This window comes from Protopterus annectens, chromosome 3.part0, assembly GCF_019279795.1.
Source record: "Protopterus annectens isolate FY-2018-M chromosome 3.part0, PAN1.0, whole genome shotgun sequence".
Classification (NCBI taxonomy): Eukaryota; Metazoa; Chordata; order Ceratodontiformes; family Protopteridae; genus Protopterus; species Protopterus annectens.
This window is the reverse complement of record NC_056731.1, coordinates 757,070,756-757,092,695: the sequence shown is the minus strand read 5'-3', so window position 1 is coordinate 757,092,695 and position 21,940 is coordinate 757,070,756.

The window sequence follows — 21,940 nt, the reverse complement described above, 5'->3', positions numbered from 1 at the left end:
CAGAGATGTCTGCCAGTCATGCAGGATGCTATCCTTAGGCATCACAACTGACCTGTTGTGTTTCCATGCTTGTATTGCTGTCCGTGTAGGTCCACATCAGATTGGTATTGCTGTCACTGTAGTATTTCATGCCACCAGACAGGTTATGCCAGTACTGGGTTCAGAGTGCTTAGTCCACAGTTTGGCCATGTGTTTCCATCTCATACATGTGATGTACATCCATGGGTAGGGGATAGGGTTGACTGTGTACATGTGGCAGCTGTGACATTACTACATGACACACATATTCCACAACTGTACCATAGAGGTGACTGACAACTGACCTTTGCACATGCTACCATAGTATTGAGATTACATTGGTGATTAACAGCACATAGGGACAATGGTGATAAAGATACATAGGTCCATAGGTTCGTACAGGGATGTCTGCCCAGGGCATGTATCCACCTAGCCAGAATGTGTGTGCCTTTCAACATGCATTGTGAATCTGTCTTGCTATGCCCTTTTCCAAGGTTAGTATACTGTGCCTCTGTCTCACAGTGACACATAAGTGATACCCAGGGTAACCCTACAATGTCACATCCTGTCATTAATATCACTCTTGAAGATAGTCACTGAGTCAGTCTGCCTAACCTCTATTGGGATAATATTCGGAATGAAGGGAGCCTCTGAGTTGTGAATGTGCCCCTCCAGCATGTCCTGTGTATATCACTCCTGAGGTTCAAGTATTTCCAGTGTGTATCCTGGTGGGATCTGGATATTCTGAGATGCAGCATGGCCATTAACTGAGGGTATGACCTGGCCTTCTATGTCAGGCACAGATTGCCTATGAAGAGGCAGTATGTCACTGAGTAGAGCTGCTGTTACTTTAACCAGTCAGTATGTGGCATCTGTTTGAGCCCTTTGATCCCCTTGTCGAGGTACATATGTGGTATCTCCAGTTGCTGCAGGTGTCTGGTAAGGTGCATGCCGAGAGGTTCATCATAGTCAATTATGGGCATGATGAGGGATGAGTAACAGGGCACAATGTCCACCCCTGATCTACATGTGGATCCCATGATGATGTGGCCCATATAACATGCTTACCTAACCACTTTGTCCATGTTGTTGTCAAATGGTAGAATGCTATCAACCTGTGTACCCCAAGGTCCATAATTCCTTCGTCTGCACTTAATGGATTAACACATATGTGGTACGTTGTGGTCACTCTGTGTTTGACAAAGGGGATGACTATACGCTTTCTGTCATTCACGTTGAGGCCATGGCTGTGGCACAAGTCGTGTGTTTCCAAGAGTCCCTTTGGAGGTGCGTGTGTTAGCTGGTGAGTTGATTATGGTGTCCGGTTTGCAGTCACCTGCGACTTGCTGTGCCACAGTACTTCCATGTTGGCCTGTACCTATGATAAATATATAATGAAGATGACAGCTCCCAGGGCTGTGCCTTGTGGGACACCACTTGTACCAGGTTGGAGGCTGACATGGCTCCAGCAATTCTACCATGTGTGTTCTGTCCTTGAGCCACTGTGCAATACCCATAGTGACATAGGGGTTAATATGTACACTGGTGAGCTTCCCTAGAATGCACAACTGGGGTATTGTATCCAAGGCTTATGCAAGGTTCAGGTAGGCTGTGTACACCTCCTTCCCCTTGACAGTGGCCTTGGTGACTGTTTCAAAGAAATCAAACTGGTTGGAGAGGCAGGATTTGCTATTGACAAAGCCAAACTGTGTATGGTGACATGTCTGTAGGTCCACAATATCTAGATATGTGAGGTTCATGATGATCCTTGCCATAGCTTTGCAGACAAAGCTAGTCAGACATATGGGTCGAGTAGTGTCCAGGATCCGTGAAGGCACCACCTGAATGTTGAGGGACCACTGTTGCTGTATGCCACTCTCTGGCCACATACCGTGTATTAAGGCTGGGATTGAACAGTGGTGTTATGTCTGGGTGTAGCTCTTCTCATGGTTCATGTAGGACACAGCCTGGGACACTGTCTGGTCCCATTGATGCAGTGTTTATTGCTTTGGGAAGGGCATCTCTTACCTGAGCATCTGTGATGTCAGGGGGGGCAGCACTGTGCCACGAGACATATGTGCCCTTTTGGTGTGGTGGGGAGAAGGCAGCATTGAACCTGCCCACTAGGATGATGGCAATGTCTGCATGTTTTGTATTTTGTGTGACATCTTGGATTACCTCTGAGCATATCTGGGTAGTACCACCCAGGTTACTAACATAACTACAGGCAGCCTTGTGATTATCCTCAGTGGCTTGTGGAACCCTCTCTCAAAGATGGCCTTAGACAATCATATGGGTGCCTGTAGTTGTCTTCCAATACTCATCAGTGGTGCCTTCACATTTTGGGAGGTTGTTGTATCATGTAGTGGCATCATCCTTCTATTGTATAGTGTGTTTATGGCTGGTGTCCGGCACCCAGGACATCTGCCTTTGGAGAATTGGGTCATGCTTTCATATATGGCTTCATGATCCATGCATTTCTGAATGTGTCCATAGAATGCCTTTATAGAGGTATCTGCAGTCTGGTCCATATTGTCAACAGGCCTTGGGCCTTTGAAGGTTTCCACATCATTTATGAGGGGTGTGAACTTGCTTGACATGAGCTGTTGACAGACGTGCCACCCTCCAGACAGAGCACGGTGAGGGTCACAGTTAGCTACTTGTCGGGTGATAGCATGTGCCACATAACACAGGCACACAGGTCACTCCACAGCAAGTACAGCTATGAGGCAGACATTGTCCATGCTGGTGCAAACAACCTGAGACGTACCTCCCTGGACCACATGGCAAGAGACACAGAGGAGCTCTTACAGCACCCTCTCAAACTCAGGACTCCCACACAGCCTTCATGCTGACACAGGACAGTTTAGATTACTCTGCAAACACCATCATACTGGGTGACGTTAGCTACCCAAACATAGACTGTGAACATTACACAAGCCACAATACCCAAGCTCTAGGGTTCACATAGATCATACATTCTTTGGCTATGGAACAGGTAACCAACCTTCCCACAAGAGGGGAAGATATACTAGACCTGATCATCACAACCATGAGTACAAACAGCTCACCACTCGGAGTATATCCCTCATTGTTGCAATCAAACCATATACTCATCACACTGGAGTACTGGATCCCCCACATATGCAAACCTCAAACACATCGATGTGTGTGTTGGAAATGTCCCTATTAGCAACTGTGACAGTACAGTACAGGATACAGATTCCTCTTTTGAAACACTGATGATGTCAGGACTGTATAACTATATTACCTGTAGTAAAGTCCTCCAGTAATTCGCATAGCGCGCTCTGCTAATGCGTCTTTCTCCAGTGTCATAACGTAGTTAGGTAGGGGTTTGAATCCTGCAAAAGGAATATATGTGTGTTAGTATGAGTGAAGTTTATGTGTGTGCACTATGCTGGGAGGGTTAACTGCCTTTTGACAACTGGGAGAACACACTACAGGGTGCACATCCCTCCTCCTACACACAGATGATGTCAGCACCCTCTAAGTACAGCATTAGTAGGGATTTCTCCAACTACTGCAAATAGCACACTCTGCTAATGTGTCTGTTTCTACTGTCATAACACAGTTAGGTATGGGTTTGAATCTTGCAAATGGAAAGTATGTGTTTTACTGTTGGTGGGGTTAGTGTGTGTGCACAATGATGGGGTGGGATGTGGCTTTTGCCACATGGGGCTATGCACTGCAGGGTGGTCATTACCCTTCACAAGCAGTGATGTTGATAGCACCCTATACAAACAAAACTACAAAAGAGAAGGTGGTGGTACCAATAACACATGTAAGGTAACACTTCTTCAAGTAATGTCCACAAAACGGAGTAGGATAATCAAACAATTCTTTTATTCTATACAGACAACATGACAACAGACAACTGCCAGTACTCAGTATAGTGTTACATGCTACTGTAACACGCACATGTACCCAAATATACCTAGATAGTGCTCTGAAGCCTGAATGTGGCAAGTGTGTGGATGTGGGATGTGTCTGTGTGTGCATTTCCATATGGGAAACATGTTTAATGTGGCAATCAGGGTACTACAGTACCTGATGCACATTACATCTTTCAACCGATGAGGTTGCCTGCACCCTGTGAGTACAGGTAGAGAAGGGAATGCCAGTAGTAAACAACATAGTGCACTTCTCAAATGTGTACCTGTCATGTATCAACAGCTACTCATGTAGGGTGATAAATAATGGGAATGGCAGGTGAGCGTGTGCATGTGTGTGGGTAGCAGGGTGTGTATAAATGCATGTGTGACAGAACAGTTACATATAGCTGAATCTACGTAACAGCACAAGATGCGCATTGCCATAGTCAATGTTAGCATGTGATGGTGTGCAGCTGGTACACTTTGGTAAGTAGTATGGGTGCATATAACAATTGAGGACAGTCATACAGTTACTGCAGCAGGACTGCTGGGATATACACACAATTATACTGGAACAGTGAACAGTTACCAACATGTTACTACTTATACACATCTATGTAGTCACCCTGTGCATCAGCAACGTGTTTACCTTTACCTGCACCGATGTTGTAGTATGCAGGAGGTGGCACAGTGTCATCATATGCACAGGGTGTGGGTTAGGTATGCCCAAGCCAGCCACTGGTAACACCAATTGACATGTGTGTGTATGTGTGTTTGTGAGGGGCAGCAGTACAGGGTGGACCGGTGTTGGTGCAGTGTGTGTGTGTATGTGTTTGCCCTAGGTGTTAGGTTTCTGCATGTGTGTAAGCACGCACACAGTCCCACATAATGGCTGCCATGTACAGGGTTTTGTGGACAGCCACAGACTGCACCTGTCAGGTCATCCATATCAGTGTCTGTGGGCACGGACACGGTACCTGTGCCTGGCAGGGGTGCTACGGGCCGTATCTGGTACTAACCCAGACTGGGTACTGTCATCGGAAGCAGGGGTGTGTTGACTGGACACAGTTCCCTGTTGGGACTGTCCAGAGCCACGTGCACGTGGTCTCCTGGGGCGTCTTGATGACAGCACAGACCCAGCATTGCTGGGGCTGGTGCTGGCACTTGAGGTGCGCGAGTGGGCCTGTTGTCATCCGCGGTTGCTCTGGTGAATCACGTCATCCTCTGCAGCAGAATATGATGGGTTCCTTTTTGGAGCCATGTCAAGCTGGAAAGGTACACAAACAGGTTATCAGCATAGTATCTCAACAATACATGGTACACATTCTATACAGGGAGTATTAACTTCTACTTATTACTGCTTGGTTAAAACTTGATTACAGTGTAGCTATCATTCTATGTCATTTGTACTAAGCACTTGGCCTTCAGACCAGTTGTTTTACATTAGGGAGGTTGGTGGCAAGCACTGTGGTGGCAGGACACATATCTTTCATCCATTGAAGTTGGGAACTGCTGATTGAGGGCCCAGTGTACAAGTGTATTAGTTCTGGTATGGGCAGTTGGCCTTCAGGCCAGTTATTTAACATTAACAAGGTTTATGGTCTGCACTCGTGTGTGACAATAGGCTGTACTCTGCCATTCATAGCTGGGGACATCTGGTTTCAGGTTTATAGTGCCTGCATATCTGAGCTGTATCTTACTGACATTGCTACACCTTGTTTTCTGTAGCAACCACTACATCCAGGCCTCCTGGATCTATCTTTGTTTATATGCTTGTTATTTGTTAGCTTGTTATTTCACTGGTATGCTACTTCCACATAGTACACAGCTTGTCAACACATCTGTGACTCACTACTGTTATCTGCATTGCTTACTGTACATTCTTCCATGTTACACATGACAGCAAGTGACTACTTCTCATTGTTGCATTTACTTAATTGTGACACATTGCACTTAGGTTACCTCTCACTTGCTCACTGACGCTTTTATATCAATCAGCAGTTGTAGGTAATGTCAGTACACCCTCACTCCCCACTGGACCTTGTTTTCAATCATTAATTATTACAGAATTCAGAATAGTATTCTAGCATGTCCAGAGGTCAGTTGTCAGTTCCCTCCCCAGTCCAGCTGGTGAGTGTGGTACTCCAGAGACAATGTTGGAACAGATGCATGTACACAGACAACCCCCTCCTCCTAACAACAAATTCAATCTCATGTGAGTGATGCAACCATATACCAAACTGGAGGCTAGGCTCTGTCTACTCAATACCACCATAACCAGTCAGGTGGCCAAGGAGACCACACACTACACTTCCAGTCTCACATAGACCTACCACAACAGCGGACCTAACACATGATCACACATGAACATACTTGTAGGCTCGGACCACAGCTATGCCTATGCAGCAGAGACCTCCTAAGCAGACATCCATGCAACCACTACCACGGAAACGAACATGTGCAACACATATCACACAAAGCCAATGTGCTGAACACTCACAGCCATTAACAGTAAACAACACACCTCATACACCTGTACTAGGTGCCTCTATCATCAGGCACACTAACATCACGTTCACCAGGCTTAACGAGGTGAGGGTCACGGTGTGCAGCCTGTTGGCCACTATGACCTGCCACATAACACAAACACTCAGGTAACCCCAAGGCAAGTACAGGTATGACTCAGTCAGTGTCCATGCTGGTGTGAATGGCCTGACACATTCCTCCCTGGACTACATGACATGAGACAGTACAGAGCTCTCTGAGCACGTAGCCCAAGACAGTTTGACCCTGACCTTGAGTAGCATCCTACCCTCACCTAGAACCATGCCACAATATCAAGGCACGATGATCCCTTCCAACAATTGACTGACATACTGGTGTCATTCACAAGTGTGCCAATGCCTGCCATCTTGGGGTGGTATGCTTTGCTAGGGACAGCTTGCACCTGTCGCCCCTGTCCTATTGGAATTTGGCGGAGCCTCTTGCTACACCCATAGTGCCTGTATTAGGCAAGGCTCATAAGGCAAACCCACATCCATTTGTATCACAAAGGATGAGGAAGTAAGAGTGATGCTACTCAACACCAGAAGTCTAGACCTAAGGATGCACGCACTCAAAACCCTACTTGACATTCTGGACATCGATATCTGTGCATTAACATGTACCTGTTTCAGGTTTCACAGGAGCACACCAGTACTACCAGGTTATAGCTGTTACCATTCTTGTCAGCCCCAACACTTGAACAAAGGAGGGGAGTATCAGTATTCAATGCAGATTCCCACGCATCCACATTGGTGGCACAGTACAACATAGGTGTTAGGCCATTGAGTACAGAAGACGTGGTTGGGGACCTGGGGAAGAAACATGGTAGCGGTCTGTCATTTGTCAACCACATGGCCAATGTGGATTGAGAGACATGTTATATAGCCCAGCTAATCATGAGGGATTCACATGTATGGCAGTGGAGGTCATTGTGCCTCTTTACTCATCCATCATCAAGCCTATAATTGCGCACAATGCACCTTTTGGGATGTACCTAACCAGACACCCACAGCAACTGGTACAGGACAACAGTACCTCATCAAGGGGATGCAATGGCTCACACAGATGTCATATGCTGCCCAGGTAAAATAAATCCAGCTGGACTCAGTGGCTTATTGCCTGTTCAGAGGCAATCTGTGCGTGCCATATACAGCCATGTCCTACCCAGCAGTAATGAACATGCTGCACCTCAGGCAATCAGAGTCCCATACAGCCACATGCTCAGGAGTGCTGGACCTCAGCACTGACATACATGGACATGCTGGAGGGGCATATTCCTAACCGAGAGGCTCCCTTCACTCTGTAATGAGCTCACACTACAGGTTAGGCAGAGTCCCTCATTGACTCTCTTCCATAGGAATCTGGATGACTGGATGTAGATCATAGTTGTACCCCAGGTATCACTTCTATGTCACTGTTAGACGGAGGCACAGTATACTAACATCGGACAAGGGCATAGCAGCATAACTTGTAATTGGGTGGCGAAAGACAAACACATTCTACTAGACTTACCAATGCCCTAGGGCAAATAGTCTAGTATGAACCTATGAACATGTGTGTACTGCTATAGTACTTCTGCCATATGTTGCATGTGTGTGTGTTGTGAGGGATGCACAGGTAATGGCCGGATACTTCTGCACAGGCGACATGTCTGACACATTCTGGGTGTTCATCCCTACATACTGGATGTGTGTTGCCATCCAACCCAACCCTGTGATGTGCACACATTACTCAGCCTGGATTTACAAATCCGAACAACACCACAAGCACAGTACACTACCTTGCTATGTATGCATTTAATTACACAGTTATTCAGTAGTTATGACAGTGATGCTATCCATGCAGCCCATTGGGCCAGTGGAAGCCACAACACACACCACCAGCACCTTTGCATATGCTTACCACAAACATCCCACATACTGCATGTACTGTGCACACACATATCTAACCCAGAACAACTGCACACCACTTATTAATCCTGTCCAGTGGAGTACAGATACAGGCATATTGTATAACAATAGTAGGAGGCTACTGCAGCACAGGGCAGATTCACATGACAGCAAGGCATCTGTGGTCAGCAGTGTTAAGATGCTTCACATTCACCAAATGCACAGATATTGGCTACATTGTTGCAGACAGTTTAGGTGCTGCCCCCCCCCCATTCTCCTACACATGTGGTATTAGTTATCCCAGATGACTGTCACCTCCCTATCCTCTCACATGTCCAGGTGAGAGCCACCTTCATCATTGCGGAACACATAGCATCACTGTTACGAAATGGTATCTCTGGATGTGTGCTACATTCACCCCTGGAGGACATAGCACCACATGACAGACTGATATTAATCCCTGGCCATACTACAGGATATGTATCTGAACAGTGCCATACATACACAGTGGTCCCACACCAATGAGGAGGAACCTCTACTGACCCTGGGAACTACTGCATCATATGCACAACTGGCCTTGTGTTCTAAGCTATGGAAGTGTTAAGTATGGGCAACATGTACAGCAATATTACATATGTTTATATTTCAGGACTATGTACACACAACCTATCTCATGGACATACCTATAGATAGTGAACTATGATACATTTGGAGGTGTCACAGTATACACAGGATTAACCTGCTACTTTGCATTACCTGTGTTTGTGGCAGCTGTTGCTGTGCCAGTGGTGCTTGTTGCTGCTTGCTCCTTGCTGCTTGCTGCTGCTTTTGCTGCTGGCTGTCGTTATATTTGTTTGTTTCTCTCTGTCTCTCTCACTCTTTCTCTGTAGGTTTTGTGCAATGAATGTATTGCATGAGTGTAGTGTGGGTACTCAATGCTTTTGTAGGTATCTGCATAGGTCCATGTGATGGCCTCTGCACCAATTGTAAGACAGCATTTCCTAATTACATGCAGCCAGGTGTGTACTGATTGCATGTCTCACTGTGATTTCAGGACACTGCTATAAAAGGGTATGTGAGATAGGCGTTGCCCTTTCAGATTGTAGGGCGTGGACCATGCTGGTATGCTGTTGACAGTGTTCTGTGAGTGTGAAGGTTAGTACATCTCCCATGCTTCATGCTGTGTTGTAGATTCAGGTTGCTGCATTTCTCTTGCCTGTTCCCTGTAGTGAGTGTGTCTGCATACTGACACCTACAACTATATGTCATATGTATTGCTATATAAATATATATATATCTGTGTACATATACATACTTTCATATATGTACATTAGCTGACATTATTGGGTACAAGCTAACATTTAGCAGGGCTGTTTCTATTAACACTACACTAGTATGGGAATCCAGTAATTGGGACTATAAACGTCTGCCTGACATGCTTTGGGTAGTAGACATACTATATTGCCTTTATCTTCATTCCTACTATTACATGTTCCACTTATTTAGCACTATATTCCTGTATGAGAGTCATGGCTTAGTGGTAGGTCATACAGACTAGTGTTACAATGGTCTTGTGGTAGGGCCTACTAGTATGCTTATATTCTGCTTTTGACTTGAGTATAGGGCCTATCAATCAAAGTGCTGGAGGCACCTTTAAGCAGATAAAGGGGTTAGTAGGTCTCACAGGAGCCAGGCTGTGTTGCAGATTCTGGTTGCTGCATTTATCTTCACTGTTTCCTGTAGTGAGTGTGTATGGATACTGACACCTACAGCTATCTTTCATATGTATTTAGATATATTTATATATCTGTATGTGTAGATATACGTACCTTCATATATGTACATTACCTTACTTTATTATGTACAAGCTAACAAGTAGCAGGGCTGTTTCTGTTAACACTGACCTAGTATGGGAATCCAGTAATTTGGCCATTAAAACTCTGCCTGACATGCTTCAGATAGTACATCTCCTATATTGCTTTTATACTGATTTTTACTATTACATGTTATATTTATTTTAGCACTGTGTTCTTGTAAGGCAAGCATGGCTTAGTGGTAGGTCATACAGACTAATGTTACCAAGGTCCTGGGTTCGAGACTGACAGTGGGAATTTATTTTTCTTTGCAAACTTTCAAACTGAGTACAGGACCTGTCAATCAAAGTGCCATAAAGGCACTTTTAAGCACTTTAAACCAGGTCTGCGCTCATTTGCGCGGAGCTCACGCATGCGCACTGACGGTGAGCTCCGCTAACACAAGTGCACACCCGCGCTAATTTCTTTGAAAGAAAAGAAAAAGGGGTTACAGGAAAGTGGTGAAAAAGGGGTCACAAAGAGGGTAAGACAGTAGGGAAACAAGCGTGGGATTTGCAGGAGGGATGTAGGTAAGGCCCATAGATGCCCATGTCTTTGGCAGCAACAGCTGTGCATTTCCATGTATTTTGGTGAGACATTGGAAACCTTTCACCCCTGAGAGAGGTGTCAGGACAACATTAATATTTGTTGTAGAGCCAATTGTAATTAACTGTTTCAATGTCAAGCAGACATGTGTGCGACATGGACAGCTATGTATGGGGCATAATTTTTTTGTGGGTACAGAGTGCCCTTTTTTTTTCAGGTGAGAGTGGTATGTCAGGTGAAGGAAGTCGGTATAGCTGGGGAGGTAGGTTGGGTAGGTTAACAGACAAGACAGACAAGACGCATACAGGAGCGGTGTATGACACACGTGGGGGGGTTACACATTTGACGGGGACGGAGGTTGGGATATCCGAGATGCATGAGCCCACAGATGGCAACAGTGGAACTGATATCCCCACCCATAGGCAGTTGTCACTGTTCCTTCACAGCCCAGGACGGGGCTGTGTAGGCGGGGCAACGGCCGGGGCCGTTAGCTGTGCCACACGAGCCTCAAGCTGGCGTAGGGGCCCAAGAACAGAGTCTTGGATCTCCCTTCGCACCACAGACTGGACACCTTGGAGGGTGAGTGGATGAACCCCTCCGGCCACACTTGCAGAGGGGGGGACGGGCCCCATCCCCTGCAGTGCTTCCACCTGAAGGTGGCACAGGGCCACCGGAGGGGGGTCCGGCCTGGGCACTAGTGCCAGGTGCAGTCGCCAGCTGAGGTGGGAGAGGTGGGTCCGCTGGGACCTGCCTTCCCAAGCGTTCTAGGTTTGTGAGTAGTTATGTTAGTTTGGGTTAGTGGCATTTTATTCCATTCAGATTAGTTGTAACAGCATGCATTGGTATTCCCATCAAACAAACACCCAGATATTAACACCATTGAGCATGGGGCATATCAATATCACATGCATTATTTGAACAGAAATACACAGTCAAACAACATGCAGGGTTGATTAATGGCAACAGGCCATCAAATTTGCAGGTATGAACAGGGCACATGCACAAACAGGCATGCATATAATTTGGAAACGGACAAATGTCCATGATTAATGAAATGTTCACATACCATTATTTAGTGGGTGTTGTTATATGGAATTATAGGGTTGGGTGGAGATAGACAGAGATGACACATTCATATGTTACACATTGATTTACATTTGTAATAGGTACACAATTAAGTTGAGGCTGATGTTTCAAATTATCTTTATTTGACTGTCATGCTACACCTGTTACGAATACATCACTATCCTACTTATGTTTAATCTGATCAGATACATCATCCTGCTACACTTTGATGACAGGACAGGGGACAACTATGGCTGTTTAGTCTGTCAGATAATCATTCATTCTATCTGCAAATTGTATACTGTGATCACCATACAGACTTTGGCCTACACATTCCAGATTCTGACACACTGAAATCAGTTTGGGATATTAAGATGTACTTCCCACATGCATTTAGTTCTGTAGAAACACACTGGGGATACTATATTCAGGGGTTATTACTACTTTATTTATTCATACATGACCCTTTCTGTCACTCTCACACATCCTGCAACTTCACAGTTCAGGTTGGTACTTCTAGGCTTTGTTCACATGTTAGACTGGTGGTGATTCAAACACTTTCCAACAGCCTCACTTCTGTCATGATTCAGCATTTCAACAGGGATATATCTCACATATGACTACCTCAGATTCTAAAGCTGTACTCTTGGGACTACTGCAGGTTACACTATATTTAATTCATGGTGGGACATCTGTATTACAGCACTGTTTAATTCTATCAATTATATTTCCAGTTACACTTGCATACTGATGAACTAGTTGCAGCCATACCTGCAGACTTACAATTCCTGCTTGCACATTATATTACTTTTAATCAATACACTGCAGTGTTCTGATACATGCTACAGTACAATATTTATTTACAAGTAATGGGTGGGGTTACTAACCTGCATGGTGGCGCAGTCGCACCAGCCTACGGCCATACATCTCGCGATTCGCAGAGCGGACACCTGCAGCTGTAATACGAAAGAAGTAATATTGGACTACACATCTCCATGGTATCGGCCAGTTGAAATCCTTACATACATAAGCAAAATGTAACTTACTCAGTAGTGGGGCGTTGGGCATATCCCGGGCCTCCTGGATCCATTCGGTCAACTGGTCTTTCTTGCGTCGCTTCAGGTCCGCATGGTGGTGACGGACCTGCTCACCAGTGCGTGGAATGCCAGTAGCACTGGTCAGATCACGAGCCAACTGGTCCCATGCCTCTGCCCTATACGCTCCCCATGAGACCTGGCCCTGCATGAGTTGGACCTCGTGATGATGGACAAGGAGCCAGACCATGTATCTGGACTCCTCAATGCCCCAACGCTGTGCTCGAAAGCAACGTCCCTCACCTACTCCACTCATTCTGACTGCAGGTCTGTTCTACAATCGTTTCTGCTGTGTATTCCCGCCTATGGGGCTTATATATGCCGCTTTTTCCGCACATTTCTCTGATTGGCCATTTTGGAATTGTATCTACTTCACTGAAAATGCTTTATCATGCTCCATTCTGGATTTTATCCCATATATATGCTATTTCTGCATTTCTAGGTATTGCTGTCATGGCTTAGTGGTTTAGTACCTTGACTCTAGTGCATGGTATCCTGGGTTCGAATCTGACAACTGATTTGTGATTTTCCTGACAGATATGAGTTGAGACCTGTCAATCAAACATGCCAAAAGCACTTTTAAGCACTTAAAAGCAGGTCTGTGCTCGTTTGCGCGGAGGTAACGCATGCGCACTGGCAGTTAGCTTGTGGGAGCGGCGCAAACGGTGCGCTAGGGTAACCCTTAATTGGCTAGTGACACACATGTTCAGCTTAGCACAGCTAGTTGCAAACAGTTTCAGCCTGTCAAACCGGTGCTTAGCAACGGGCACGCAGTTTGCAGCTTTTTAAACACTACTCAGCTACGGGCAGTCTGTCTCACAGCAGCTTAGCTATGAGTACATTTCTGACTATTTTTATTCTTGTGTTACTTCAAAGTATATGCTCCATTTCATTGCATTTTACAAAAGGGAATACTTTTACATTTGTACAATACTGTCAGGGGGCGTTTTAGTGCTTATTTACAAAAAAAAAAAAAAGGTTGTTGTGGGGGCTCGAACCCTGCCTGCCTACTCTTAGGCCAGCAACTCTACCGCTAAGCTATTACTTCTTGGCTTACTTGGCATATTTAGTTCTTATATCCTTTTCCACTGAGTGCTAACTGCAATTGTGCTAGTAGCACACCCGCGCACACGAGCGCACACAGTAGCAAACATTTACGGGGTTTAAAAAAAAAAAAGGTTTTAATTTAATTTTATAACATCTCTTCACTTTATACACTGATGGTCTGTCGGGGCATGTGTTGTGTAGTGTGTTTATTCACATTTCCATGGCCTCTCTCGTGGCTGTTTACTTTCAGCCATTCTAGTCTTCCGGGGGCGTGTCCGCTTACAGGGCTTAGCCTACAGACACGCCCCCTACTCTCTTACACGGACCGTGTAAGAGTTACTAGTGTGATTCAGCATGCCTCATGCACCTCATGCATATGCATGACATGCTGACATCACACCGTTTAACTGCAGCCTCCGTGTAAGAGTTATAACTCTTACACGGAGGCTTCCTGAATCTGGCCCTATGTCTTTCTCACTCTGAATTCACTAACCCCTTCACATCTTAGCATGTAGTAATGGCCTAACATCAAAAGCAGCTCTCACTTTAATGATATCATACTACTAATGTATGCTCTTCTACCTCTTCAGCTAATACTTTTTATTATTTATATTATTTATATATTTATAAATTTATATATTTATTTATATTTATTACTTTCTCATGTCCTTCCAAACATTCTCATCTTTCTAATAATAATCAGTTCTCTTTCCATGTCCTTAATTTTCTCTCCTGCTCATTACTCCTTTCTGTTCCTCTATCTATTTCGGCAGCAGAATGCTCTATTATTTCTAACCTCCATATATTATTAGAAACATAATCAATATGTTGAATACCTTTGTTTTAGTTTAGTTGACATAGGTTATCTATTTTTGGAAGTGTCTTGCTACTTGCAGTACATATGGTACTCTTGATCGCAATTTTTCCTAGTAGTATTTCTGTAAATGTATTTCAATCTCTTTGTGTTTAACCTGTTGTGGCAAATTTCTCCCCTTGTTTGTATATAATCACATATCAGTTTCTGTAAAATCTTTTCTGTGTGTTTTTGTAGGTTCATAGGTAGGTACTAGGCTATTGGCCCTAGGGCCTATATAAGCCTAGCCAAAAGGTACCCTGGCTTTCGCCACCCAAGAAAATTAGGAGCCTTTCTCCCCATCTCATTGTAAAATATTAATACTGTTGTTCTCTTCTTGTATATAATTACTCATCAACTACTGTTTAAATGTTTTTGAATTTATTGTTCAGCATTTCATATTGGGCCTTCAGTGTAAATAGACAACTGGTTTAGTCAGACTTTCCCGGTTTTCAAAGGACAAATAAATTAATAAATAAATTACTTGGCAAGTGTTCCTGGATGCCACTAAGTATCCAGAGTTGAATTATTTAACTAATTTTAAGTGTATTTTAAGGGATTTATGTCACTTTGTTGAGTTTTTACATTGTCAAAATTCATATGGCCGAGACCATATGATTGACAATTTAAAAACTTGACAAACAACTCCAGAAAATAAAACAAAAAAGTTTTTGCAGTAGGGCAAACCCCCATGCACCCCAATACCCCCTGATAAAAATATATACTAACTCTGAAATAGCAGTACTGTGGGGAAAAGGGCAAATTCCCAATTCCTACTGTACTATGATCTCAGTGCAACTCAGTTTCTTTTCTGTACTTGTTTTTTGAGTTTTTAAATTGTCGATCATATGGTCTTAACCATATGAATTTCAAAATTTTAACAACTCAACAAAGTGACATAAATCTGTTTTGAGAGATAGAGTGTTGCAATATATTTAAGGTGCAGTGTTTACTTATTAGGTCATGTAATTATTTTTAGACATATGATTATTCTTAGTCATGGGATTGACTGTCCATTGTTAGAAACGAGAATCTTTTTTAGTTATGTTGAACAGTCTGATGAAATCGAGGTGAACTGGATGCAGTGACAAAAGTGCATACTTCTATATGTTTTTTGTTATTTGGGTCAAATCCCCGATTTTAATTTAGGTGTGTATTGCTTTTTTTCCCATTTTGTGAACATTTTGGTATTTTTTTACCACTGTTTGCCTTATTTGGGCTGTTGTTTCTGTTGTAGCAGCATGTACACGACTTTAGAAAAGTCTGACCTATTATGCCAGGCCACACTGCATTCACTTTCTCTTCAAACTGGATTTCAGATGCAGGAGGTACTAAAGGAAGCCCACCATTTGAATGACATGTTACATATCAACAAACCCAGCAGTTGGTGAGATTCAAATTTTCTGTGTATTGATGAAGCACAAGCAGGAATCCATTTTCCATTACTGGGACCTTCAGCCATCACTAGCAGACAGGAAACAACTGCCACCTGGCACAACTCTCATGTGCAGTTGGTCTTCCATGGTACTAGGAGTCAATGGCTGCTTTTCAACCTCTGCAGTTGTCACTCAACAAGTCTTTCTGGCAGCGTATCTTGTGTGTTTAGGTCAGCAGATCAGTACAACAAATAGCAATTTGTGTGGTAAGCAAAATCTGGAATGGCTCCTTCTACCTCAGACTGAGACTGGACTTTTATTTAGAGGATTTGACAGAGACCCAGTCGCCATGCTTCAGATTGCGGCAATATAAATTCAGTGTTTTTTTTTTGAGAGGGGGGGTTCCTTTGTCCTTTTGTAAAAAGTTCTGTAAAAGAGAAATAAGAATTAAACAATAAGAAAGCAATGCATCAACAGTTAGGAAAAGTTCTATACCTGAACTAGGTAGGGTTATCAGCATACTCATCAGCCTTCCCATGAGAATCTTGTGGACACTATGTTTTCTGATAGATTTCAAAGTTCCTTGCACACTCATTAAAGCCAAAGCATGGCAGCTGCCATTTTAAATTAGTCACTTCATAAACTTTTGCCAGCCTGTCTTAATTTTTTTCAATGTATTCTACCAAAACAGATGTTTGTGGATGACGAGGGCCATACCTCTCAACTGTCTAGATTTTCACAGAATGTCAATATATTTGTCTCATATTGTTGGTCTGTTTATCATACAGTTTGTGGTTTTGTGGCAAATCACTGAGGACTGAAGTCACTAAATAATAACCAGACATTTGAGTTTTAAACTTCATATCCTTCAGAAGATGCATACTAACACAAAACCTGCTATATTACCAATTGTCTAACTTTATAAGAGCAGTAATTAAAATCTGTCCATATTTTTGGGCTCTTATCCCACATAATTTTTGGCTTTGTCTAGACTTCTTGCATTAAGAGGTTGAGAGGTATGATGAGGACAGTGTACTGCAGTGTGATTCCAAATACTTTGCACGGGCCTTCAATAACCTGGCGAATAAGGCTAGCACCTTGTTCACTAGTAATCATACATGGGACACGTACTGGAATAAACTCCTTGAATAATTTTCTCAGCTGTTGTAGTAGCATCAGATTTAGCACAATAGATGGCTTTCAGTCCAGCAGGAAACCTTGTAATCACTATAACAAAGTTGAACCTTTCGACTTTTGGTAGCTGGACATAATATATTTGTAAATCGAGAATTGGATCCCAAGAGTGAGGCAAAGATGCAGGTATATGGTTAGCACTTCTAGAGTCACTGCATGTTAAACACATATCATATTTTTTGCACATATTGAACAATCAGAGAAGGAAGAAGAGGCACAAACTAGTCTTAGTTAAGCAATTACAGTAAATAATTCTTTCCAATATGTCATGACAAATGATAAGGTCTTAACAAATCAAAAAGAATATGAAGTTAACAACCTTTCATCCAGATGCCTGCACAGATGGTCCGAGGATTTCTTACAACCTGTTTGGTTTAATTTTTCTTCTCCCTTGCTTAATCTCTCATCTTGAGAAGGTACAGCTTTGCAAAACTCAAAAACAACTTCTGACAAGACCATTGTATTTTCCTGACGATTTAAACTGGCAGCCGGTCACATTCTACAATCTGCTAATTACTTCTAGTAACACAACCGGAAACTCGGTGGTGGCCTTGACATTTAATTAACGTATTTTTTTTCTTGCTAACAGCAAAGCTTTCAGAAGTGAATCAATGTATTTAGCATTTTTAATAACTCTTCTTGAGGAAGTCATATACTCTCTTTGTTTCCAAAGTTTCCAAAATCAGAAATATCTCCAAAGTATACCTTTCAACTTCCAGCTTTTTGCACAATGTCCAGATTTTTGCCTCATACTTTCGGTCTATTCCTCATAAAATTAGTGGTTTTCTGGTCTGTAACCGAAGACTAAAGTCACTAAACAATGACATACTTTTGAGTTTCAGACTTCATATCCTTCATAAAATGCATCATAAAATAAATTCTATTAGTCTAGTAACTTTCTAAGAGCAATATTTAAAACCGGTCCCTATTTTGGGCCTTTGTCTCTGCATTATTTTAGGCTTTGTCGAGATTTATTGCGCTAAGAGTTTCAGAGATGTGCCCTGAAGGCCCCACCATCAGAGTAAATGATAACAGTTTCCCTTTGAAAGCCTATATTTAACTCATTCACTGCAATGGAGGTCAGGAAGCTTGCACTGTAACTTCCAATGGTTAGAGCCTAAGCCTTTTCACAGAATAAAATGATGCTTTCACATTTCAAACAAATGTTTATATCTCTTGAACCATAAGGATTATGAAAGTAGCATCAATGGCAAACTCTTCAGCACCAGCTATTTTTATAGTGGTAATATTCTTTAGGTACTAGGTCTTAAACTGAATTTCATAAGTCACAGTAAACAGAGAAACTATTAAATTTCTAATATTTTGTGAACAACTTACAATATCTCAGCAAACACTCAAGTCACACACATACCGTCAGCAGCATTTCATTCATCTGAGAGATTTCATATGAGGCTTAGAAGTTCTGCCTGTGTTACTTGGCTGTTGAGATATTTAGAAAAATTAGAAAATTATATCTATATAAATTAATATCATAAAACAACAGTTTAATATTTATTTACCTGCACTAGACAGAGGTAAAATATTAATGCAATTGAGTTTGCAATTGTGCAAGCTTAAGATCAAACCTTTCAAAAACCTTGCACATAGCATAATTTTGGAATTGTTGATGCAACTATGAACAAGCAATATCTGATGCCTAGAGGTGTCAGTAAGAGTTAACTGTAGATGCATCTGGAGGTGTCACTCGGATGTAATGAGGCTACAAGTTCAGTGACCTGTGCTGATGTCACTCCTTCCAACTGCTGCTGAAGGATAGCAGAATTTTTAGTGCAGACAGCAATTCCAGCTCTTAATTAACCATATTCATTTCTGTTACAGGAACCAGCCACAAAAAACAACAAAAAGTTCTAACTCTGCGTAAGGTGCAGATGAAAATTTCACTTCTTCCCTGTGAGAAAGTATGTAGTAAGTAATAATAACACATTTGCATAGTTCATCATTTTTAACCATTTGCAACAGAAAATCAGGATTTATAACAGGACATCATGTTAGGGTAATCAAAAGGTCGGTAATAAGAGTACGTTCATATCCGATTAATCAAGAAGTGGAGAAAGGCCTTGTTTCCATTTTTAGAGGAGAGTGGCTTCTGAATGTAGAATGGTGATAATCAGCTCATGTGGTATCACGGGTGTGGTTAAGTAAAATGGTGGTGGTGGCAGCTACTGCTCTCAAACATGGTGGAATTCCATTATCCACCAAATATAGCACCGAATATAACATACTAAAGGTTTATATTTATCTCAAGATGAAGGCTTCTAAAGTAAATCCATTTCTCTCATGACAACAGAGACTAAATGGTTCTTTGTAATATGGTAACCTAAGCCCGGCAGCTATGGCTAGGGCTTCTATTAAGCTTTGAAAGGAGCTTTCTTCTGATTCCTTCTAGGATAACAGGATCTTCTTATCTTAGAGGTTTTGTGAGAGGTTTTGCAATTTTAGCATAGTCTGGAATCCACTGATGATAATATTCTCACCCACCTCCCTCCACTGTACTCACAACCACTCTAATTTCAAATCTCTCCTCCGTTCTTACTATACCTCAAACTAAGACTGTTCCTGCTCCCTTCCCACCTAAATTATACTGTTGTCTCTTTCAAACCTCCCTTCAATCTCATCTACTATCACCTCTGATCACTTACATTATTATTAGAACAAACACTAAACTTGTATAAACACTTTATGACTTGTACTTTTAATTATATTATCTGTATTACTTTTGACTTTATCTATATTTTAACGTGTTTTTTAAACATATACTCCCTGATTTTGTATTTGTATTTTAAATTGTATATTTATGCTTTTGTATACTGTATATTCCTTACTCTGCTTATGTTATAATCTGTTAACTGCTTTTGCAGCTTTCCTCCCTGGGCCTACACTGAAAATGGGCTCTGCTTGGCCCAGTAGACTTCCCCGGTCATCAAACTGGAAATAAATAAAATAAATAAATATCTTGCCATCCCAAAAATGAACTGAGCTGTCTCTGGGTCATTGGTGAAGAGGTTTCAGCCACTGCCCTAATGTATGATCAGAATATTAATCTGTTACCTTGAGAATTTATATATCCAAGACATGTAATCTGGGGATATGGAATCTGCAGTGTCTCCTTTTAAAGTTTATGACCTTTTTTTCTGCTAACTTTGTCAGCAGAATGACAGTATTTTGCTGAAAGTGCTGAACTAAGTCATAAGCTATTAATAAATTATTTATGTATTGAACTAAGACTGAAATGCATGGAAAGTGAATACATTCAAGATCAATTTTAAGTATTTGTAAAATAGAGAGGTAGACTCAATATATCCTTGGGTAACCTAATCTAAGTATATTGGTGATCCTGATAAGTAAAAACAAATAAACACTAACAGACTTTATTCATATAAAAAAGAAAAGAAAGCAGAACATAAATGTATTAAAGACAAATGTGCTGCCTGTGGTAATATACAGATAAGAATTGTTCCTGGATATGGGACAACTGGGAAAGCAGAGAGTACAGAGCAATTTATGGCTCTCAGATTGTGATCAATCCAGAATAAAAATATATAAAAAAAGATTATTTTTAAAAAGGATGCTTTTTATTGAGTCACTCTAAAAAGTAAAAAATAAGGAAGAAGAGTGAAAACTTTGCAAAAGAAACACGGATAAGCTGATTTCAGAAAAGCATTTTAGGTTGATTTTGGTGATTGTGATCATGAGGTACCAGAACTCTTCTTCCTTATTTTTTGCTTTTTAGAGTAAGTCAATAAAATGCTTTCTTTTAAAAAAAAAAATCTTTTTTTTTTTTTTTATATTTTTTCTTTACTTTTTAGTTTTTAAGTAAAATATTGTCTGTAGTGTGTAGGGAGATATGAGAGAGAGAGTATGTGTTTGTGTGTGTATGTGTGGAGGAAATTATATAGGTTTTAGTTTAAGGCCGCTTGTAGTACAGTGCATCCCGCTCTGCCCCTCTGTGGTCCTGTCACGTCTTTGTTGGTGTGTCCCTCACTGACCAGCAGCTTGTTGTTATTTCAGTCTTTTATTGTTGTGTCTCTGGGACTCAGTGTGTGTCTGTGAGTGTGAAGGAAATGATGTAGGAAGATGCATATGTGTGTGTGTGTGTGTGTGTGTGTGTGTGTGTGTGTGTGTGTGTGTGTGTGTGTGTGTGTGTGTGTGTGTGTGTGTGTGTGTGTGTGTGTGTGTGTATGTGTGTGTGAGTGTGTTTCTCATTTAAGGCGACTCGTAGTACAATGCATACCATTCCAAGTCTGTGTAGTGGTGTGTGTGTGTGTGTGTGTGTGTGTGTGTGTGTCTGTGTGTGTGTGTGTGTGTCTGTGTGTGTGTGTGTAGGAAATGATGTATAGAGTGAGGAAAGATATTGGTATAATATTAGAATAGTTTTAGTCCACATTTTATGGATGGTCAGCATTTGTAAATGTGTGTGCATTTCTTGTTTAGAGGCACTCATAGTAAAGTGCATCATGCTATGAGTGCATGTGTGTTCGTGAGTGTGCATGTGTGTGGAGGAAATGATAAACAGAGATACAAGAGATTGTGTGTGTTCACTTGTGTGC